This window comes from Corvus brachyrhynchos, unplaced genomic scaffold, assembly GCF_000691975.1.
Source record: "Corvus brachyrhynchos isolate BGI_N302 unplaced genomic scaffold, ASM69197v1 scaffold466, whole genome shotgun sequence".
NCBI classification, from domain to species: domain Eukaryota; kingdom Metazoa; phylum Chordata; class Aves; order Passeriformes; family Corvidae; genus Corvus; species Corvus brachyrhynchos.
The window spans coordinates 1379375-1403746 of NW_008238635.1; the positions used below are offsets into that span (position 1 = coordinate 1379375).

At 49.3% G+C, this 24372-nt stretch overlaps 1 long non-coding RNA gene across 11 annotated transcripts in view; it reads right to left on the reverse strand.

The window, feature by feature from the left end:
* The window catches only part of LOC108447441, a 93847-nt gene that overhangs the window by 68809 nt on the left and 666 nt on the right, over window positions 1-24372 (reverse strand). The window lies entirely within an intron of this gene.

Here is a 24372-nt window from a genome sequence, read left to right on the forward strand (position 1 = left end):
GACTGAAGATGCTGGGGAGCCTGGAGGTGTCTGCAATGATCCTTGGTTTTTCTGCCTTTCCCTAGGAAGGACAAAAAACGCACTCCCACACTCCCACCTGCAACTACATCTACACAGTAATTCCCAGTGCTACCACAACCTGCTTTCAGGCTTGGTTCTTTTTCCTCCCTCTTTCTCCACTTAAAAATTCACTAACCCCTGACACTGCCAGGAGAGATGCAGTGAAGGCAATCGTAGGTCAGCCTTCTTCAAACAATTCCAGGCCCTCTTGCCAGGTTTCTCTCTGGGTAATACCATTCCTCCAGCAAGGAAGAAAAGCCTCTAATTAAAAAGACCTGGACAGCAACCCACCAGCTCCCACTCCTGCCTTGATCAATGAAGCTTGCTAATTAAAAGCAGTTGACCTGAGCAAAGAATGGCTTGGACGAGATTAGCCCAAGGGAGACAAGATTTAAGAATTAAATTACTTGACTGGTCTGTTTCATTTTATTTTACAACCCCGCTTCTTCCTCCTCCCCCACTCAGGTAAACGGTGGCTTTGAGGACTCAGTCCCAATTTGTAAGAGCAAGGGAGCAGAAAGCACGGTCCTGCTGCTTAATTCACTGTCAGACACCACAGGCTGAGTGCTTGGGGCTGCCAGAGCAGCTGCTCTGTCTGATCACCAGGTGACAACTGAAAAACGGCTGGGTGGCACCTAATTTCTGCAGTTTGATTAACTAGTCCTTTGCACCCTGCCACATCAACAGGGCTGGGGACAAACACACCGGCAGCACCTCAGACACTCGCTCTGACTCCACAGCCAGGGTCTCACTGACGGATTTATCTCTGCCTAATACCCCCAGGAGATTTATGCCCAGCAACCACAGGGAGACAACCACCACCCAAAAATAATAGTGCTCAGGTCAGGTCCCCATCATCTGGCCTGACCAGTGACTCACTGGTTTGAGTATCCCACCACACAGGGATGTGAAGCAGGTGAGAATCCTAAGGCAAACCGACGTGCAGCAAACACACCACGTCCCACATCCGGGATGCTGCAGGATGCACTGGGATTGCAAGGAAAGCTCTCTTTGGAGAGCTCTCACATCTACTTTCCAGGGTTGCTTTGCCCTGCTCACGTCAGCGAGAACTGCAGGAGCTCTAGAAACTGTTAATAAAAGGCAAAGCAGAAGAATGTAACGCTTCCTTGCTTCAGGAGAATTGGGTGGAAACATGAGGTTTTTCCCCAAACAATTAGAAATTCCAGTGCAAACATAAAATATGTTCCCCTTCAACCACCAGTATCGAGGGCCCTCATCACAGAATAACTTTAAGGGGATTTGCCCAGAGCATATACATTTCTCTCTCAGAGAGAAAGAATATTCTTGAGAGAAACAAGAAGCTTCCTAACCAAACGCTTGGGATTTTGTGTATGTTCCACACACAGTCTTAGCATTCATTTTCTTTTTTAAATCCCTATCTTGGAGCTGAGGGGAATAAGACCAAGCACAGGAGTGATGGCAATCCTATTTGTGTAACTTATTAATCCACTGCCCTTTTTTTCTCTGGCATGCCATTTATTTCCTCTTCGCCTCCGGTGTGGCTGCAGAGCCCAAAGTGTCCCCCCATACTCCTGACTGTTGATACCAGATCTTCAGAGCATTTCAGCTTTCGCTCCCCCATGATTATTCTCTCTCCTTTTCTCCTTCATGCAGCCTACAGCTTACCCTTGCTTACCATTTTCCAACCAGCACAGCCGGACACATCTGACACTGAACTGACCACCAGAGCAAGGCACTTTCTATTTCAGCTGTAATTCCCAAATGAAAATAATACTCTATGGCTATTTCCAGTCCCCTTAAAAAAAAACCTGATTGTAGGGTGAGAAAGAAGTGATTGCACAGCATCCAGCAAAAGGAGCTGGTCAGGAACTAAGACCCTAGGGCTCCACCACCAGAAAAAACGCCACAATACCTCTTTATGAATGCCAGCCAAAGGAAAAATAACTCAGCACCAGAAATCCAAACAGAGCCGCCATCTCAGCGAGGCAGTAATTCGTATTCCTCCCCACCAAGGAAAGTAGTGCATAAGCATGTAGCAGCAGACAGAGAGTTAAACCCACAGCTGCTGCAAAGCCAGAGATCTGCCTCCGAGGTGCCCTAGGTGCCCACAGACCTGGTGGGGCTCACCAAGCCCACAGGGATGTCATGGTTCAGGCATTGTTTAAGCTGCATAAACAAAGATGTCTGAGATGTTGTAATATGCTGTTACTCAGGCCTAATTCCCAGGCTGCTGTCCCTGAAGCAATCCCATCATTTTTATTACCAGGAGGGAGCCTATTGCAAACCCAGACGCTTCTCCTTCTGAAGGGAGGAAATTTCATCACAGATGCAGCAAAACATCCTCATCTGACTTGTGAAGCAAGAGATTTCTTTAAAGAAAGTAGGTCTCTCCAGCAACACCTCCCTCCTGCCCTAAGGAAGAGAAGTACAGGGAAGCATGATGAGAAGCAAAGCTGGATAGTCCATCAGGGGAGGGTGCCGAGGAGATGCAGTCCCTTTCAGCTACCTGGCTGAAATTCAAATGCTGGATTAGTGTCTCTGGCACACTTCTAACAGGAGGCAAAGGAGAGAAATGTAGCACTTCCTTCCAGCCTTTCGGATCTACAAACCTCTCCAAGGCAGCAGACATTCCAGCCCACCAAGAGGAGGCTAGAATTAGAAATGAGAGCCATTTGTCATCTAAAATTTCCAGGTACAAGGAACAAAGCTGAATTTCTATCAGGAAGAGATGCTGTAATAATGCTGTAGCAGCTGGGAACTCCATTTAGGTGAAGGTCAGGGCTGCTTGGCATCCACTACAGTCACAGGCCCCTCAGAAAACCAAAAAGAGCAAAGGACAAACAGTTCCCCTTGGCAAGCTCACTCCTGTCCAGCTGGATACGATAGGCTTTGAAGGCTGGAAACTCAGCAGGGCTGGCTGCAGCGAAACACAGAGGAAAAGGGAGATATGGAAGAAGAAAAAAAAGTTAATCTTCAAAAACAAAGTGGTTTTGTTCATCTTCTCTTTGGTCACCAAGTTGGCTCCAGCTGTGACTTGGGTCTGGGACTGAAAGGAGAACGCTAGCTGGAACCCTAGGGAATTGGAGTCACTTATGTGTCTTCTTTGTACTGAGTTACAGCTCACATAAAAATGAGGGTGGCAAGCCCTGAAGGTGCCCTTTAGCCACATAAAGGGAAAAGTGCTGCAAAAGACAGACCTTGATAAAACACGATCCAAATGGGGACACATCCGGCATCCCTTGGGGTCCGTGACAGCTGCCCAGGCAATCATCCTGACAGCGCCGGGCAGGGCTGGGGCTCTGCCTTTGGCCCACATCCATTCCGTGGGGGGCAACGCGGGCAAAGTGCAGGGATGCTCAGATTTGGCTGTGTCCTATTTCTCCTATCAAACCTCTGCAAAAGCAGCATTCTTCCACCTCCCCCCTTGGACACCTAACAAGGATCAACAGCTGGAAGTCCCTTACCACTGCCAAGCCCAGCACCCAAGGACCTGCCATCTGTGCTCCAGCCTGCCTTTTGTACTGATTTGTTGCGTTTTCGCCCTGATTGCACGCCTCAGGCAGGCGACAGTTGCTCTGTGCAGGACTTGGAGGAGGGAAGTTTTACAGCTTGGCTGCGGCCAACGCACAGATGTTACAGGCTGGGTCACGGCAAGGTGCTAAAGGCCTTCAGAAATGTTGCAAAGCATGAATTATGTTCCTGCAGCTGTTCTTTAACCCTCATCTGTGTCTCCATTCTTCCACGGGCTGCCAGAAAGACAACTGTGAACGGGAAATCAAAGCAGGAGGCTTTGAAAAGAAGTAAGGCAGAGTCTTTAAAGGTTAAAAGAAACAGCACTCTGCAAAGACAGAGCTTTTTTAAAGCTGTTTGTCCCTGCCACTTGCTTGGACACCTCCTCTTCTCCTACTTCGGTGCAGTGCTGAACTCCAACAGCATCCAAGGTGAAATGGAAGAGGTCACCCAAATCCTGACATTTCAGAGAGCACGTCGCAGCTTGCAGGTTGATCCATGAGCTTGGGAATACTTTGTCTCACAAGACTAGAACAAGGAATGATTAGTGGCATGGGTTTAACCAACCCTCCCATCTGTGCAGATCTAGAGATGAGGGGTTTCCCTCGTTTTCCACAGGTTTGTGTGAACTTCTTGAAGCGAGTCCAGAGGAAGGCCACAAAGATGCTCAGAGGGATGGAACACCTCTCCAATGGAGATAGGCTGGGAGAGTTGGAGCTGTCCAGACTGAAGAAGAAAAGGCCCCAGGGAGACCTTAGAGCCCATTCCCATGACAAAACAGGCTACAAGAGAGATGGAAAAGGACTTTGGACAAGGTTCTGGAGCAACGGGAAGAGGGGGACTGGCTCTAAACTGAAAGAGAGGAGGTCAGATTAGATATTTGTAAAACATTCTTCCCTGTGAGGGTGTTGAGGCCCTGGCACAGGTTGCTCAGAGAGGCTGTGGCTGCCCCATCCCTGGAATTGCTCCAGGCCAGGTTGGACAGGACTCAGAACAACTTGGTTTAGTGAGAGGTGTCCTTGCACACGGCAAGGGGGTTGGGATGGGAAGATCTGTAAGGCCCCTTCCAATCTCAACCATTCTGTTATTCTGTAGTCACAAAAACCCCATTGTGCCCCAGCTGGACCAGAGCTGTACTCAAACAGACCGGTCACTAAACTGACCTGCAGAACCCAAGCTTAGAGCTTCTGCCATCCCTGCTACGGAAGCTGGGGTTATGCCAAGTGTCAAGACAGCATTGGAGCAGGCTTACCTAGAACAGCTCAGGGAGATGTAGGAACCCAGGTCTCTGAACTCACCTCCTGTGCTTCAGTGCCCTTGACAGCCATCACGTGCCAGGGCTGGCAACACACCTCCCGGGGTCCCTGCACAGGCACTTCTCTGGGCAGTGGGAGCCCTGGAAAACATGAAGCTGCTGCTGAGAAAGTAGCTCCATGCCTACAGCACGGTGCAATTCAGAGCTGCCACCGCAGGAAAGCGGTCCAGGAGGTCTGCACCCAGATCTGAGCCCCGCTATGATGAGTATCCACACACCACCAAGGCAGCCATTCTGGCGCTGAAACTGCAGCCTGGCTGGAGGGGGCATCTCCATACCCCACAAACCAGAGGTTCTCAAGGGGACAGCTTGTCCACTGCTAATCTTCAGACCAGCTGCAAAGTAAAGCTCCATCTCAAACATGGGCATTCACTGACATATCTGCACAGGCTGGGCTGCAGCTGTGCCACAGAACCGTAAGTGGGCTGATAAAACCCACCAGGCTCCTGAAACACCTCTCCCTCCCCTATTCCCCATGCTTTAAGCTGCAGTCAAACAGAGCATAACTCCTTTAAGGACTTGCAGATGTGTTTCTGAATCTGGCTGGGCAGCTTGTGCTGGCGAGAGGGAACAAGATTGTCTCTGGAATCCTTTGTGCTGCAGTTCTCTGTGCACAATAGGCTCCCGCGCACTCGGGGGCTGAAAAACTTTTTATGCTAGAGATGAAGCAAGAGGGGGGAGAGAAAAAAATAATACAGGCACAATAGCAAACAAACAAGCAGAGAGAGCGAGGTGATGGAAAAGCAGGCAGGAATAGCAACACTGCTGTGCCCAGACACACATTCCAAATAGCATCTCCCACATCCAAAAAGGCATAGACTAATAAAGGATAAGTTTTTGCCTGACATCTCTTGGACGTGCCTTCAGTCGGGGATCGTTAGGACTCAGCACGCTGGCCAGGACTTGAACTTCTGCATAATGGCCCCAGACAGCTGCTGATCCCCTCAGCTGCTGCTGGCACAAATGTTCATTCCTCTGCATCACTTTAGAGAGATGATAACTAAAAAACCAAACAAAAACCTTAACGTCCAGGCCTTGAAAGGGGATCCCTGACAGCATTAAGCAGTGAACCCCAAGGCCATGTAACACCAGACTGAGCTATGCTGACAGCCACAGGTGAAGGATCTTCCTTCAGGTGGCTCAGGAGCCTCACCCCAGATGCCCAAATAAGATACAATTCCTCCCACACCAAAGCAGTGAGTGATGGCTTTCTCCCCTTCCCTCTGGGGAAGCCTGCCCCTGCGTGTGCAGCCATTTCAAGCAGGAATTGGAGACCAGCAGTGGCACCCTGACAGTCCTTACACCCTGGGCAGTCAAAGGTGGGCCAACATCAGATTCCCACCAGGATGTACCAACAGCCAAAATCAGATTAAAGGCTTTGCAAGAGCAGCTTTTGTGTTAAGACATTTCTGGACACCCCCATTCTGCCTAAATATGAGGGGACAATGTTTTTATCTGACTAATAGAGCTCCTCAAACCATGTGGCCCAGGGTGGCTGTTTTAAAAAAACATTCAGCTGAGACTTTTGTTTCTGACAGAATAATTTAACACCCCACTCCTCCTGAGTACTCTTACCCCCAGGTATCAGAGTGGATCAGAAAGGCTGCGCTGGGGAAAACCACAGAATCATTAAGGTTGGAAAAGACCTCCAAGATCATCAAGTCCAACCACGGATGCAGCAACATAACTCACATCACCTGTGATCCTGGAGCAGAAACTCCTACCTGCCCAAAAGAGCCCTCAGCAGGGATTTGCAGGGAGGCAGCTTCTCCAGAAGCCTCTCCCAAACAGCAGCTTTCCTCTTTCCACTTTTTTTCCAGCATTCTTTATTTATTTTTTAATCTGCTTCCCCCTCCCCCCTCCCCCAACTCCAAACTCAAGTTATGTAAATTTTACAGAGGGGCTGACATTCTCTGATGAAGATGATCCCATTGGTGTTATTGTCTGGCTGCCAGCTCCTGGGAAACAGGCAAGGCACGAGGGTGGTTGCTGTTTTTAACTGGAGGCCGTGTCTGACTGGAGCGTTAGGAGAGTTAATGAGCACTGTGCAAAGGGAGGGAGGGCTGGCAGAAAGCAAACAGGGAAAGCTTTATTTTTACATTTCATTATTTTTGTAAGAAAAATAAGCCTGGGACCTTAAGGGAAACGAAAAGGGGATTTTTAATTTTTTTTTTTAAATAGCAGAATTTGCAGCTGGGAAGAACCTGCTGAGATGTCCTGTGCCTAAACAGCAGGGAGGTGCCTGGGTCTCACACAGGGCATTACAGGTTACCTTACTCTTCTAGGTGTCAGCATCTGCAAGGGGGACATCCCTCATCCTATACCAGTGGGTCCTGCTGGGGATGCAGCTGCAGCCATGGTCAGACAGGGAAAGCTTGGACCATGTGCAGTAAAGGCCATGTTCTCCCCTGCTTAGAGACCACCTCACCCTGTAGGAATCGACACTTGTGCCAATTTGCAGAGCACAAGGAGCAGATCACACCTACTAATGTGAACCCCAAGGTACTGATATACACACACACCCTACAGCTCTAGGAGAGAGCCCTCCATCCATCCAACCCCATCCCACATGCAGGATGGATCTGCACCATTATCTTCTCTTGGGGGTCACAGTCTGCAGGCTGCCCCAAGGAGTCCAGGCAGCCTGGGAGCTCCCTCTCCAGCTCTGAAGCAGATTCAGGCCACTCAGTGGGTGCTCAGCACCGAGCAAGTTGAAACCAAAACCAGTAGTCTCTAGAAAAGATGGATGGGGCCAGCAAGCCTGACACTATTCCCCATAAAGCAACAGGGAAGAGGTTAAAAGAGAAGATTTATGGGCATATATCTCTGCCAGAACCACCAGGTGATCATGTGTACACATTTCTCTACTCTAAGACCTAATTTTCCACCATTTCCCTTGATTTGCTGTTCCTATTCTCCCATTTCCTTGATTTAAGGCCCAATTATTTCTTGTCCTCTTGCCAGTGAAACAAAATATTTCATAAGCACTCCTGCTGCCTCTCGCCACTCCCTCCCTCCTTTGGATGCTGGTTTCAATGCCTGACTCACGCTTCGTGTTCTCTAAAATTTAGAGTATTTTAGTGAACACCTAACAATGATTTTACCATTTTTCTCAGTGATACAAACGGGATTTGGCACCAACTAGCTCGCTGTTGGAATTTAAGTGAGTCTGTGGCTGCCACAGCTCTGGCACATCTTTGCAAAGCAGTCCCTGAAGATTGTCACCTGGGCAAGATTTCATTGTGGCCTTCACAAGGAATGAGCCACACATCCTGGGCTGAGCTGGAGGTGACTCTGTGCTGGGACAGGGAGAAGGGCAGACAGGTAAAATCTATAATTCATCCAGGCCAGCCCCAGCCCTCCGGGGGAGAGGTGGGGACACCAGTCCAGGATCTGGTCCCCCTCCTGGAGGATATGGCCAAACTCTGCCTTCATAAAAAGGAAAGAATAATGTCACTGGTGGGTCCTCAGTCTAAACTTCCAAGCATAATCAAATCTTCCAAGTGGTTTGTCACAGACTGGCTTCTGTCAGCCCACTGAGCACCAGTCCTTCAAAACATCCCTCGGCAAGCACCCTCCCCTCCCCTTGGAGCAATGGTTTTACAATACATTTCCATTCCTCTTCCTCCTCCTTGCCCAGGCTTGCACGATCACAGCAAATAGCATTTCCATAGCATCCTCCTACCAGCTCCCACAGCCATACCCAAACCTGCCCCAACACAACACAGCCACGAAAAAGACAGCCAAAAGTGCTACTTCAATACTGCAACCTTTTTCAAGGAGATGGATCCATAATGTTGGGTGAGATTACGCACAGATCAAAAAAAAGAGGTTCCTTAGGCTGTAAGCCTAAGAGAGGGAAAAAGCTCAACATTGCTCTGAATCAAGCTGAACATGGACTCAAAATTGGTTCTCCTGTATTCTCAACTCATGCAGGTCCCCGAGACCTCGAACTTCCGTGACCATCAGCTGCTTACCTCTACCTGCACAACACAATCCATTTGGCCTTTATTTTCTCCCCATAAAAACACCCCAAACAAAACCGAACATAAACCCACAACTCACTGGACATGCAGCCTTTCCACTCAAACACCGTTGAAAAAACTTCAAATTTGGAAGTCACAGCTCACCAGATGGCTCTAGCTTGGGTGGTTCTCCAGAAGGGACACCTCCAGAGATTCCAGTCCTTCCAGTGGCTGGCTGGAAGCAACAAAGAGGAATCACCTTGAGAAGATGATCAGGAGGAAGGAATAGGATGAGGTACTCTCTCCTAGATATTTTGACCTATGCCTCTTCTCTTCAGCCACACATTTACCACAGCACATGGAGAAGTGTCCAAACCTGATCTCATGCTCAGATTTGGGGTCAACTGCGCAAGAGAGCTGGACACAAGCTGGGAGATGCAGAGCCCTGTCAGAAATCAGGCCCTAAAACATTGCAGTGGGAAGCCCTAAGAAGGTCAAAACATTCACACATCCCAAAGCAGGCATGATCTGGTCTTCACACCCACCACGGCTGCTGGCAGCTCGTTCACACATTTCATGCAGCCTGGAGGACAAGCTGAGGCCTTCGATGCTGTTTTGCCACACCAGACTTGCTGCTCTGTTATGGGATTGGGCAGCTTCACTCCAAAAAGCTTCACGAAATAATTGATCACCACATGCCACCAGAGTGAGAACTCTTTGGTAACCCAAGAAAGGAATGAGGTTTGTTAAGGGGGGCAGCTCTTTATCTGAACTTAAAAAGAAGAAAACTAGCCCTAGCTAGAAATATCAAGTATGAATGGAAGACATGAGGAAAAACTTGAAAGACTCTGCAGATTTCCCTGTACGAGTCCATCATCTTTTCACAGCTGGGGCTGTGCAAGTCAAGACCTCCTCTATTTTGAGCTTGGCCTGGAAAAAGCTTCTGGGACCCCACCTGCCACTCTGTGGGGCATCAGATGCGCTCTGGACTCCTTCTAAGGATCATCCCAGTGAGGGCTTCTGGATTCCACTCACAGCTTGGGAAGGTTTGGGGATCTGTACCCTCCAAGGTCTGTAAAATCCAGAGGCCTCAGAGGATCCTAGCCAGCCTAACTTCATCCCTCCCTTGGTACAATCAGCTCTGCTAACTGTACTGGCCTGAGGGTTAGTAAATCAATGTCACTTTCAATTTACCATGTGGCTGTGGCTGGCTGGAAGCATCACCTCCAGGGGAAGCTGACTCACCCTAAGCACACTTTTCTGAAGGGCCAGCCAATCCTGCCCACTAGACCAGCTTCCCTTCAAGCTACCTGTCAGCCTAGCAGAGCCTGGACAGCCCCCAAAAGCTGACACGCCACAGTTCGTATTCCTGGCAAGTACCATCACAGTGCTTAAATCCCCTGAAAAGTACTGGAAACGGTAAAAGCTGGCCATTAGGGTAGTTTTATATGGAATAGATACTCTAGGTTGTAAAGTGTGTCCGGAAGAACCATTACACTCCCTCAGCTGTCTGTCCTCAGAGGAAAGAAGATAAATATCCAGACAGATGTTCATAGCCCAGGGCAAGGGAAATACAGCATCCTCTGGGAGAGCGAGCAGAAGTACCGGAGAGCAGAGCCACGCGCAGACTCCGCTCAGAGCCAGCGGGACCGGCTTCCCCAGCGTCCCACCAAACCCAAGCCCACTCCAGAGCCTCTGTGCCACTCTCCCAGCACCCCGGGAAAATGCTCGTTAGAGACCCCACCCTGACCCTGGACAACACAGCAGCATCAGGGATGACTCGAGATAACAAGACTACAGCATGTGAGCAGCGCAGTGCCTCTGTGTGCTTCCTCTGCTGCCCAGACAAATCCTCTCCCATTTGATTTGACCATCCCACAAGCACAGGGAAGAACTGTGTGGTCCTCAGGGAGCTCACTAAGCCAGTATTTCCATAGGAAACAGAAGCTTGTGCACCACAATCTAAATATAGCTTTAAAAGAATAAAATCAGCTTCTACTCTAGCCGATCAAGAGAAAAGTGTTTGGAGGGTAAATTGGGACAGGAGTGTTTGCTCAGATTTATGGGGAGAAGGAATAAGCTGGAGAGGTCTAAACTGAACCCATCCCTTGAGCAGAAGTGTAACTACATGACCCTGAAGTCCAGCTGTAATTTCCTTTGTAATTTCCCTTCAACTTCAACTATTTCATGATTCTGTGGGATGCAGAATTCATGGTACTCTATTTTGATGCTGGGAATAGGAGGGATACGGTTAGGGCCACAGCAGATCTTCCATCCCTCGTCCCACCTCATCTGATTGAATACAAACCTTTGTTAAAAAAGACCTCCAGCCCTTTTCCCAAAAGGAGCTGTTAAAAGACATTTATAACCTTGGAAGAGCAGATGTCCACCAGAGGTCAGTTTTTCCATTCATCCATGGGATGGATCAGACCAAAAGAATAGGCACAACACAAACCCTAAAATGCACAGGTCCTCAAATGCTGAAACATTTCTCGGCCTTTTCTTTGCTAGATTGGGGGGTGGGAAAAAGACAGCAGGGAAGAAAGATGTAACTTGGTTTACTGGACACTCCTAATCCAGCTCTAGTGCCTAGGATCAAAGATTAGTTGATTAAAATCCAATTTCAAAGCTTATTAACTTTTGAATGAGAAATGCTGCTATGGTGAGCTTACTTGGGCAGGCTATTTCTGGCTTGGCAGGGAAAAACAGCTCTTTGCTTATCAGCACCCAGCTTAGACCCAGATGAGGCAAGAGGATTTCACCTCCTCAGACCACTTTAAATCAACACTAAATGAACAAAAGGACTTCCCTTAAGCTGGATATTAAAACCAGCTGGGCCTTTCCCCTTCATGCCACCACAGCTCATCTGAAAACCACGCAGAGCCTTTGCGTTGTTTCGCTAAGTTACCCAAAATTCACTTCCCTGCACGGCATTCTGGTCAGGCTGGCAAGTGACAGCTCTGACATGAAGTCTCGAGGTATCTTCAGCCTGTGTCCTCCTCACCAAGCAGCTCCTTGTCCTTACAGCAGCTGTACCACCACGACCAGCTCTGTCCCACTACAAAAGGGGCACTGCCAGCCGAGAGAGATGACAAGCCACGCTGAGATCTGTTTGCCACAGGCTCTTATCCTGAGGGACATAAATCCCAGCTCCCAACCTGAGATCCTTTCAGGACCCCCACGTATATCTTAAAGCACATAAGATACAGAATCACTGAATCATTTAGGTTGGAAAAGACCTCTTAAGATGCAGGGTGGAGCTGTGTCCTAGAGCTTTAGGGTTGAACACATTGCTTGTCCTAAGGACAAATGGGGGTTAAGCACTGCCTTTGGGGAGCCAGTTCATCCCACTCCCTCCTGTTTGAGCTAATCCTAGTACTGCTTGCAGAGAGTTTCCCAGCTTCTTTGCTCTTTCCCAGGCACAGCAACCATGAAGATGAGAACTGCAACACACAGTTTCACAGCAAACTTTTTCAGGTGGTAAGGGGCCCCTTTCTCTCTCAGGTACACAGTTTTTCAGAACATCTCTCATCCAGGGAAACAGTATTTAAGGCCATCTGTGGCCAAACAATGGGCTTCACCTCTTGTGCAGAAGGACTGAATTTATCAGCTGAATGCAATCATTGTCTAGATCAGCTAGTGCTGGGGTCCCATACGTGTGTTGTAAAGGTGGCAGCTGTGAAGCACCAAGGTCTGGGTCTGACTCTTGTCCTGCTCACAGTGAAATACGTGATGTATCCTCAAAAATCACCAGAATGAGAGGAAGCTAACACCAAAGCAGGGGGGACAAAGGCAATTTGTGCTATTGTACCTTAAAGAGGGAAAGCAGCAGGCAGTCTGGGTGACCAAGTTTGCTTTGAAGAGTGGTTGGTGACAGCTACATGACAAATACCTTGTCTCTCTGGGAGGCACCTCAGTAGCTTCTTTCCTCTCTCCTGCTGTGCCCTGGGAATTGTAGACACTGCCCAGAGCAGTGTGGCTGAAGGAACTCCACTTCCAGACACTTTCAGACCCAACTCCAAACAGCCACCAGATCAGTAAACAACACAGCAAACAGTGACTTCTCCGTGGTTCAATTAAACCTTGTCTTACACCAAGGAAAAAGGAAAACAGCCTTGCAACCCGCCTCCGGTACACATGAAGTATGTAGGAGCTCTTCAAAAGGATTCCTGCTCCTGCAGATCAGGCACAGGCTTTCAGAAGAAGAAAATCAGTTATTTCTACACGTCTTTTTGCAATGTTCCTGTTACACATAGTGCCTCTGGGGGAGGAAGCAGTGTGGACAGCACAAACCAGAGGCCTCCCCCATCCCTGACAAACCCTGACATGCAATAATAGAGAGAAAAGGGTATAGCTGCAAACCTCACCTCCACATGGGCACAGCAGGGATCCAGTCTCTGAAACCAAGCCCACGGAAAACTTTGAACACAGAGAAAAAACGCTGGCATAGAAGTGCTGGAGTATAAGAGCTCCCTGCCGGTGGTGAGGCAGCTCTTGCCTTGGGGAAAGAGCATGTGTTTCGCCCCTAAACTGTAGGGAGGTCAGGATGGAAAGGCACAAAGTTTCTCCTATGAGTAAAACACTGGTTTTTAAACTACCTCTATCAGGAGAGTCTGACTCTCCTGTTATGCAGCCTATGCCAGCGCACCAGCCCAAAGGGCTAAGAGTCCCCACACAGCCTGGGAAAGGGCCAGGAGGTCAGCGTGGGCTTGGAAGTGCCACCCTTGAGCTCCACCGTGTACTCCCAAGAGCAGTAGCCCTGCTCTGTGCTGCAAGCCTACCTTGTGCATTCCCTGCAGCACACTACAACTGAGCTGTGAAACAACACTTGGAAGCAAAGGCAACACCAGATCAGCCAGGCGAGTGCTGAGGAGAGGTGACAGTAACAAGGAAGGTTATGTTTAGCCTCACATCTGTGCTGTTTGGAAGCTCTCTTCACAGGGAAGAAAAAAATAGCCTAAGAATAAATCTTTCACTTGGAAAACATCCAGCCTGGGAATAAAAAACAAGAGTCTAAGAGAATGAGTAATTGAAAGGAGAAAGACTGTTGAGCAGGCGAGGTCAGGGGATGCAAGGAGCACACACGAAGGACCACCAGCACAGGAAGGATTTGGGGAAAGCAGCCATCTTCAGGGCAGACAGGCATGCTCCAGCTGTCTTACCAGGATCATCTTAGGGAGGGGAAAGAACAAAGCCCTGTGCTGCCTCCACTTTGTGCAGACCCCACTCCTACAACAGGGGCAACCAGCTCCATTCTTCCCTGAGCTCTTCCAACCCAAAGCCCAGAAGAAAGCCAGATGCTGGGCAGGAACTGGGAGCTACTAGTGAAGGTAGCCCAGTGTGGAAGACATGGAAAGCCACTGAATCTGGGTCTCAGTTTGGAGCCAGCCACTCCACACAGTATCCTAACATCACAGAGTCCACCTGCACCTCCTCTGAAATGCCCCAGTACTTCCTTCTCAATCCTCACTCAGCCTGGATCACCTCCTACTGTGGCATGAAGTGCCAGCAGAGGAGTAGAAAGGCACATGCTGTTTGCTCAGGACCAGTTCAGGCACACATGACTGCAGGCACATTCCCATTTAGTCTTCCAGTGCCCCAGGAGCTAACACACCACGGCAGCAACAGGATCCTTCTCTGCCCACTGCAGTCCCAAGAAAGCAACACCATGCTTGGTTAAAATTCCAGACAAACAACCACCCAGGCCACATAATCCAGCTCCAGACAGGCTTGCTAGGGATATTTCTCCATTACTGCTTCAGTGCCGAGCGACAGATCTGAGTCCCAGTGCATTACAGGTGGCTGCAAATCCAATTTCCTTCCCCAAAAAACTAGGCATGTTTGCAGCCGCCTCGACCCCCCTGCACCCTGCATAAGGATGGGCGCCTGGCTGAGCAGTGAGTGCAAAGCCCACATGGCATTAATCCTCCATGTTCATATCAGAAATCCAAATCTCTAATTTACTTCATCCTGAAGTCACTTAAATGTAAGCATCACTCCTGGTCCTACTTCTGTGTTTAATTTTTCTGGTTGCAGATATAATTGTTATACTAACAGTGCTTCAGTTGTGATTATAAATACCCAAACTCCCATGCCTATGTATGTGCATGCACGCATCCACACACGCTCATTCTTCTACCTCTTGAGAAATGGGTCTGTTCCGCTTTCTTCTGCTACTGATAAAATATTGATTAGGGAATTTGAAAATTTGAAATGATTTAGGAGTCCCTGGATGGGAAACGTAATGTACTGTGCCAGTCGCATTATGAGCCATCCATCACCTGTCAGCAAGCAGCAAGAAAGTGACAGAATCAATACAAACGTGTCTGAAGATGGGTTTAATTCATTTCCCTTCCCCCTCAGGCCACGGCTGGAGCATCCCAGCCGGAGGAGGAGGAGGCTCGGTAACACCAGCCCAACCTCAATCCACCCAAAGTGCAAGGGGGTTAACTTCTTCCTTGGCAGTCCAACCACATCAGAGCCAAGATGGGTGACCTTGGCCACATTCCCAGGGGAGCATGGCCAGGCCAGCCAGCCAGGAATTGCTAAATCAGGTCCTGAGGGCTGCATTCAGCTGCCCTTGTGCCCTGAGATGGTCTGGGGTACCTGCAGTGTCCACATGGGTCAGAGCACCTGCACGACTCCTACTTGAAGCTGCTTTGATTGACTTGGGCAGGTTGTTATTTGTCCCTAAAGCCTCCCCATGGCTGGTAATTCCAGCCTGTCCCAGCACATTTTACACCATGAAACACTCCCATACAGTAGTCTGCTTTCGGAGGGACCAGACTGGCCAGCAGACAGGGTCAATCTCTCCTTGCTTCCCTGCTGCATCACCCACCCTTAGTCAGCATGGCCTGATCCAGCTCCTTGCTCCTACTTACTCTCACCAAGAGTTTTAAAATAAAATTTAAAAAAGAAGGGGTGAGCAGAATCCATCCGTAGGGTGATATATCATCCTCCTGCATTTTGCAGATGGATTCAATTGGTCTGTGATCCTATTTTGCAGATTCCCTTAGAGCACTGTAATTCATCCTGCAAGGCATTTCAAATGAGACTGGACAGAGCACTGGAGAAATGACAGGAGCCGGGCGCCCTGCCGCGCTCCCCGGGAGCAGAGAGGGTGACCAGGCAGGCTATTGCTCATGTGTGATTAGAGCTAATTATTCCAGGGCACACCGCAGGAGGTGATGGCAGCGCAAGGGCAGCTCAAACAAGGCCAACAGAGTTCCCAAAAGCTGCTCCTGAACTCAAGCCAGCCCACCATGGACTATGTTAGGCAGCAGCATTAATCCTGGCTGCAGAGCACATAGTGTGGCACAAGGGATGTTCCACAGCACAAGACAACTTTTGATCTGGCAGCTGTAGGGTGGAAGACCCAACAGCCAGCTGGGTTGGGAGCAGGAGGATCTCCAGGCTTCCCCCTTGACTGGCTCTTTGTCCCGGCAGAAGCCTGGCAGACAACCCTCCCCTCCTCCCAACATCTTTCAAGGCTTCAAGGAGGCAGCACAGGCCAGTGCATACAGGAGCAAGCACTCATCTTCTGGGCAGCACATTTCTGCCCTGTTCTTTGGCTGATGATGTGGCTGCAGGTATGACTTCTTGGACAAAACTTTCTCATTTATTTTGATTTTAATTCCATTATTTAATAGACTGCAAAACCCTTCATGTGGGAGTCTCAACTACTGCAACTGTGCAATTCACTCCAGATATGTCCCTTCTACCTCACCATCCCTAATAGACTCTGTAAACGGTTTCCAAATCCAGCAGAAGTGGTCTATTTGCTGCCTAGTATACCATATAATCTTTCGCAGAGGTAGTATTGATCTTACTAAACGTGCAGCCATCGAGTCCTCAGATGTGTCTCAGCATTTGCTTGCCTACAGCAAAGTGCCTCTTCCAGCCCCACAGCAAAGTGCAGTGACAGCACCAGCCTACACTGACCTGGAGACGAGAGGATCAGTGCATTCCTGAGAACAATTTAATGGTCAGTAGAGCCATGGCTGTAGGGTATTCAGTCAGAAGCAATCCCCCATCTCAAAAAGAAATGTCTGAGTCATTTTAACTGTAAGGGACAGAAATTAGGGACTAATTCAGGCCGTAACAGGTACCGAATGCTGAGTCCACACGCAGCTCTGCTCATGGCTAATGGATTTTGCACAGTGAGACTGGCTCAGGGCTCTCAGCTCATCGTTCCAGAATGCTCACAAGACTCACTCGCTGCTGCTTTGGCAAATTTTCCTCACCCATCCATAAAGGGAGAAACTCATGAGATTATTTGCACGGTCCTCTCCAAACAAGCAACCCTTCCCACAGCACAGAAGCTGGCTCCAGATGAGAGAGGAGAGGCTGTAGGAGGCTGGGCAAGGAAAGCAGCATTAAGATGCAAAGCACAGAGTTGGAACTCTAAAAAAAAGTACATACACACATCTCTATGTGCAGGTGCATGAAGCTCACCTTTTTGAGGGAAGGCAGCACCACGGTGTGCTGGGAAGCAGAGGCACAGAGCACAGTCTAACCAGATGTTTGCCTGACAGAGCATCAGCACTGGGTTGTGTTCCCAGGCCGCCCCGGCAGCGACATCCAAGGAGAGGACAGATGGCAGCTCCACAGCGCAGCATTAGGACCATGACTCGTGTCTTTCTTCTAGACAAGGCTCTGGTGCTGCCAGCTTACAGCAGGCACGGAAGGAAGGGGTGATAAGTGGCCACCGTCTGGCCCAGAGGCGCTGGGGTGCCAAGCAGAGGGGAGAAGGAGGCCTGGCTTCCACCCCTTTGACATTCACGCTGACCCAGTTGTGTCAGCCCCGCTCGTCAGCCCATCCGTCACCCTGCTGGCTCCTGCCGGGGCCTCAGGACCTGCAAAGGTGGCTACACATGTTGGACTATTTGTCTTCTCAGGTTCTTGGGACAAGGGAGCTGACAGCCCTATTAGTTATCTCACAAAGCAGAGCCCAAACACATCCCCAGAGAGGACGACAGGGAATAACCCCAGGGAACAAGAGAACGTCAAAGCCACATGGCTCCCAGTTTCCCAGGGAAAGGCAACAGATCAGTACAGCCCAAGAACTGAAATCCTTGAAAGATGTACATGGGGAAGAATCCTGGAAGCTGAAGCTTTCACTCATCACCTGTCATCTTTCCTTAGCCAAGAGTAAGTTGCTTCTGTTAACAGGCAGGGATCATCCCCACTTTCAGCACCAACCTTTTAAGCCTTGTCCTGGGATGTGCCCAGGCTGGGTGACCTAAACTACCCCTGCACTCCAACCCCAACTAATCCTGCAGTCTTCAAGAAGGCACATCATTGCTCTGGGAACTAGCCATGCACTCACACACACTGCTATGAAGAGGAACAAATACTGATCCAACAGCCCAAAGAAGCCATCCAAGCCTACGTGATGACCACACATGCTGGAAACAGCAGGTAGGGACCTGGATCTCTCTGTGCCAGAGGAAAACCAGGATGTATACAACAGCTCACCAAGGCACTGAAAGCACCAGGCACAGAGGTCGGGTGACTGAGAATTGTACTACAAGTGCTCAGAACACATCAGTGGGATGTCACATCATCTTATGCCAGAACAACAGCAAAAGAAGTGCCCTGCTCCCCACACTGCCAAACCAACACTCTTCCAGCCAGTGCAAGTACTTCCAGTGCACGCATACACCCAGGCCGCGCATCAAGGCAGCTCCTGAACTCCCACATAAGCTGGTTTTTAGGCAGGGATCTCCATGTGAGTGATTGTAACCCAGCTTATCACTGTCACCCAAAGCTGCCCACCTGCCCTGCCAACACCTCCAGCAGAGCAGGATCCCAGCCAGCACCAATTCCAGGATCTTCCCCAGCCGTTCAGGACACAGCCAGAAGGCAGAGACTGAGCCAAGGCTTTGTAAAATGGAGCATGTCGTAGGTGGGGAGGAGGGGAGACAGCTCTTTGAGCAAGTAATTTCAATTGCCTTGAGAAAACAGGTTGTTAAAATGATAGAAATAAATGGGTTGTTTGAGCAGCCTCAGAGACGCTTTCAGAGAAAGCTTCCAGGTAGGAACATTGATTGCAAATACTTATTAACTGCTCCTTCATTATCAAAGAGATGTGATACATGTGTTTACAAATTTCGATGCATTTTTATTAAGCCTACTTAACCGTTTAGTTCTCTAAACCTTCCCAGAAGAACCGTCACCAAGCAACTCCCTCAACACAACTTCCACTTCTGCACAGGCAGGCGTGGGCACTGGAGGCTTCACTCAAGCATCTGCCTGTCCCAAGGAACACATGGTGCCAGTGTTAGACCCAAAATGGCTCTTTTGATCCCAGTCTCTCAGAAAAGGAGGATCTCACTTCAGAGGATGTGTGAGAGGGTCACTTACTCTTTTTTAACCTTTGTCCACTCATGAAAGCCATCAGCCAAGAGACTGTAGGTCCCTCTAACTCAGCCTCCTGTCTCCCACAGCAGCTGGGCTTGATGCTAACGGCAAGAACTGAAGAGAAGGTGGAAGGTGGAGGGGTTTTTTCCCAGGATGATTCTCCAGCTCCTAGCAGCCCAGCACTTAAAAACTCCCAAGCTGTAAATTGTTTCAGGGCTGTGTTTAGGCCCATCATCAAGAGTTATCTGCCATGAAATTGCCAAGTTCCTTTTTAAAGGTTCACAATATTTTTTGGCCGCCACAGCATCCCAGGACAACACGTTTCCAGGGCTGAATTAGCTCCCCCCACACACAGCATGTAAAGCTGTTCAATTTAAACCTGAAGTCCATTATTTTCTTAGCCTGCAGGAAACAACAAACAATTACCTTCTAATCATCTTCTTGGGTGATTTTATCCGTGTCTCAAGTCCTCCTTGTTGATGCTTTTCCCAGGCTGGTGAGTCCTGACCTAGGCTACCCTCAGATGGAAGCTGTGACACTAAGTTATATAAAGCATGGCTCCTCACTCTTGCCAACATCTTCTCCAGCAGCAATGTCAGCATGAGCGATGCCCTGTGCTGGGACAAGTGCTCTCCTCTGGGGCTCCTCCCTGGAGCTGCTCTTCCAGTGAAGAATCAGAAGCTCTGTTTATTTTAAGCAGGCTAGAGAGAGGCACAGGCAGAAGGGTGAGGAGGATCCCTGCCACAGGTCACTGCTTCAACAAGAGTCAAGATTTCCCTCTGAGAAAGCCTGTGCCAGAGGGATGCACAGATTGTCACCTCCTGGCTACTTGGGCAGGAGTTTCTGTCCAAAAAAGAGGCATCATGCTGATGGCCAGAGTCCTGCAGGCTTCCACAGCCTCCATCCGCCTGCTGGAAGAAGGGGGTCCCGCCAGCCCTTCTCCAGTAATCCTGCCTGAGGACTGCAATGTCCCAGCTAGAAACAGCCCTCTGAGTACACAAGAAGCACAGAAGCTGGTATGGTCTGCAAGCTCCACCTGCCACAGAGATCACAGCCAGTCCACCAGCACATTTTGTTTTCAGAAGCTGAAAACCCCGGTGTGCTGCCAAGTCATGGATTCTCCATCATTAGCACCTTGCCTAAGAGTGCACATAGCACAGCTGGGGTTTGCAGGAGAAAATGGGAAACAGCCTCTCTCCGCACACAGCTGTTACAGAACACTTTATCAGAACAGGAAACCCAGCAGGGCCCAAAGCAGAGGTACAAACTGACAGGCACAGTACATCCCAGGGCCTGCACTCCCCGGCAAACACCTCCTACCAGCTCGAGCACTAGAAAAGCAGTGACCCCTTTCTATACACATTGCCTCGGTGTTGCAATTTTCATACCACTAAAGACAGCGGGTTGCAGCACCCAGGTGTGTTTGGGCCTTCAGCACTGCTGCAGGGTCACAAAATGGAACCAAACTCTCTGCCACAAAAACTCAAGTACCCTGTGGGCCAAACCCAGGCTCGTGTCTCAGCCACACACCTTCCACAGACACCTTTGCCAGATAAGCCAATTTGTCAGTCCAAGAACGCCGTACCCTGCACCTGCAAATCCCACTGAGAGGTGGAACAGAACATCTCTGTCACCAGCAGTCGAGCACACTCAAAGCTTTGGGCTCATCTGTACTGCCCAGGCATTATTTCCCCCACAGAGAGAATGCAGCGGAAGGACTTCTCAGACACACAGACCTTATCCCTCCCTCGCTGCAACTGCGTGGTCCCAGGGGCCTTAATTAGCCAGCATCCTTCTCGCAGGGAGCTGCTCTCTGGGAGCATTTGCATGTTCAACTCCTCTGGACAAGTTCTGAGGCAGGCAACTAATCCTCTCCCAGGTCTCAATGTCATATCAATTTTCCCGTTCGAAGCTCAGCTCTCTCCATCAGGGGTTTTAAACTAATGAGATGCACTGAGGCCTTCAACTCTGGGAATATCAAATGCAGTGGGATTCAATTTCGTCTGATTTTCGTGTGGTTTTTCCCTTTGTAATTAACACCAGACAGCATGGAACTTCTCTTCATCCTTACCACTGGATAGATACCATCTCTGCTCAAGACAAACATGTCAGGAAAGGTGATGCTTCTACCCTACACTGCCAAAAGCATAATAATTTCTTTTTGTTTCCTTCCCCCCGCTGCCATGAATATAATCCACTCCTCAAGGTACTATTCAGACCCTTAAATCTCCTAGAGCAGTGGCACAGGTCCCTCAGGGTTCACAGCCCCTCCTACTTCTTACTCATAAGGATTATGCTCCAGAAACACTGGTGCATGGCCACGAGCTCTCAAAGGATTTAATGGGTCAGTCTTTCCTAAACTCCTCAGGGGGGTGAGAATCTCCAGTGTGCCCTAGCAAAGATGAGGAAGTACGAATCCTAGAATCATTAAGGTTGGAAAAGACCTCTAAGACTATCGACTCCAACTGTATCTGTTTCCATGTGCACCCTTTCCAAAGGCAGCCCAGTAGCCTTTCTACTACAGGTTTTCCACACTGCTGAGACACAACAGCTGGCACTGACCATTGGCTTGGAGACCACACACTATCCACTCTTTTTTTAAAATCTAAATGAGCTCAGTTGTGCCACATCTGGCAGGACCTGCAAGAAAGGCCATGCTTGGAACAGTCCCCCAGTGCAGCAAGGGGCTGCACAGCAATGTAACATGGTGCAAAAACCTGATCAGCAAGGGGCAGCTCCTACAGGTGCTGGTATACAAAGGTTTTGAGGGATAATGTGTGTCTTTTAATGTCCATTACTAAAACGAGACACTGCCAACATCCTATGGCCTTGATCCAGCAGAAATCCCTGCAGAAGGGCTCTCCTGCAACCTCTCTAGCCAGAGAACACCTGAGGCAGGAAGGGAAGATACTGCTCTAAGCAAAAGCAGGTCAGATCTGCATTACACCAAGAGTGAAGAAGCTCCTTCTCCACAGTTAGGAAAATAAAGGCCACCAATCACCTACCCCATACATCTTGGCCTTGGACTCTCACTGCAGGAGCTACGTAAGGGTTCAGAGCAAGACCTGGGGTTCTCTCTGCCATTCAAGCACATATATTAAATACACCCTTGTTGAAGGCACAGCATACTGTGTGATATATTCCAAATTAGCATGTAAAATATCTTATTTTTCAAAGAAAAAAATGGTATTGTTTACAGGGGCTCAGCTGTCACCTTGACTTTTTACACAGGATAGCAGAAGCTGGAAGGGACTCACATGGATTAATGAAGTCTGCAAATTTAAAATCATGCTCTTCCCTTGTATGTCTATTACAGCCACATCCCATTTCTTATAGTGATTTCCATACCATCAGCCCAAAATGACCATTTCAAGAGACATTGCATTGCATCTGCCCTCGTCCCAGTTCCCCCTCGGAAAATGCTTAGGTTCCATTAACCACACCATTTGCCACCTGACGCTGCAGCCAACAAACTCTCCCATACCTGCAGCACCCCTGTGGATGTTTGAGGGATGGATCCCTCCCTTGTTCACGATCCCATGCTGTGTCCCTGCTTTGGAAAACGCCAGCCCAGCCTCTTGCTGCTGCACCAGGAGCCTGCAAGCTCCAAGTGTCGAGCGGCACCTCGGAGCAGAGTTCAGCCACACTTTATTATCGCTCCATCACAGAGTTCCCCGCACTGCCTGGCGGCTCCAAATGAGCCCTCCATGCTGTGACAGCACCACAGGACCACCGAGGTTTCATCAATATTCATGTCCCAGTGACACTCCAGCGAGCAAGGGAAGCTCGTTTTCGCCAGCAGATCATTAAACGAAGGGAAATGAGTGACCTCGCAAGACCAGCTGTATCACTGATGTCACCAGGAGCTGAAGGGACGGGAGACAGGGTCATCACCCAGCCCTTCTTTTAATAAATAACTGCTCTAAATGAGCGTGGCCTTGCCATGCCCAGAGGGACCCACATGAGACTGGAAACAAAGATGCCCAAACTGCAACGGCGGGCACGGCAGTGCCTCCTCTCAGCAACCCTGAGCATGGGGATGCTGTTGGAGGAAGCAACATGCAGCAAAACAGGGCTGTAAATCTGGATTAAATTGCTGTTTCAGGTAGAGTTAGCCCAGTGCAGGGAACACACACAACTCCCTCCAAGGGCAGTAGCATTTAGGAGCACCCCAGGGCTTCCTGGAAGCATCACAGCGCAGGGTGTTTAGCAGAGAGCTTCCCCAGGCTGCACTACAGCACTCCACATGCAGAGACTGGATCTCAATTACAGACCCTAATTGCTCCCATCAGTCACGCTAACGATTAGCATCAGGTTAATGCATTCCCACTGCTCTCAGGAGAGGATGGAGAAGGAAAAGAGAGTCTTAGTCCCAGTTTACCTGGAGTTCACTGGGAGGCCACAAGAAAGCAACTCACAGGCAAACTTTCCACATACCCAGGTTCCCCAGGATATTCCCAACCTCTGAAAAATCCAAAACCCCACAGGAAAACTCAGTTCCTTCAGCCCTCCCAGTCCAAGCAGACAGCTGCCCTACCTCCACATCCCCATGTACAGAAAGTAGCTAATGGAAAATCACCTCTCGCCAAAAATGAAGCAACCTCCCTGGTGGAAGAAGCCAAACACTGGTCTTCTTTTTAGCTCTTTACCTGATGTTGATCCCCAGCTCAGGTGCATCAGGTAAGGCTGATTCAGCCTCTAAACTCTCCCATGACCCTTGATCTCCAAACGTGGTATCAAGAGTGCAACAGGCAAGCAAAGAACCTCCTGTACCCCGTGCACATAGCTGCACACTGAGTCTAAGGGGATTTGCAGCACACTTTGCTTCAGAAAAGTTTTGCTATTTGACGCCTTACAACCTCAGGGGGACGAAGTGTAGAGTCAGAAACCAAAAATCTGGGGAGCAATCCCAAAATCACAGGATTTATTTCTAAAATTATTTGCCAGATCTGCAACTTCCACAAGCAAGAAGTCCCCTGTATTTATCATTTTCCTCTGAAAAAGAAATTGCCTGAGTAACATGATAGACCATGTTCAGTCTTAGAAGAGCAGGATGTCTAATGCCTGAGGTGAGAGATTTGCACACTCACACCCCTTTAAGCCCCGACTGTGGGGCAGCAAAAAGCCTCTGCCAGGCCAAAAAGCAACATAGTGACCCCCCCCAAAGAGCTGCCCAAA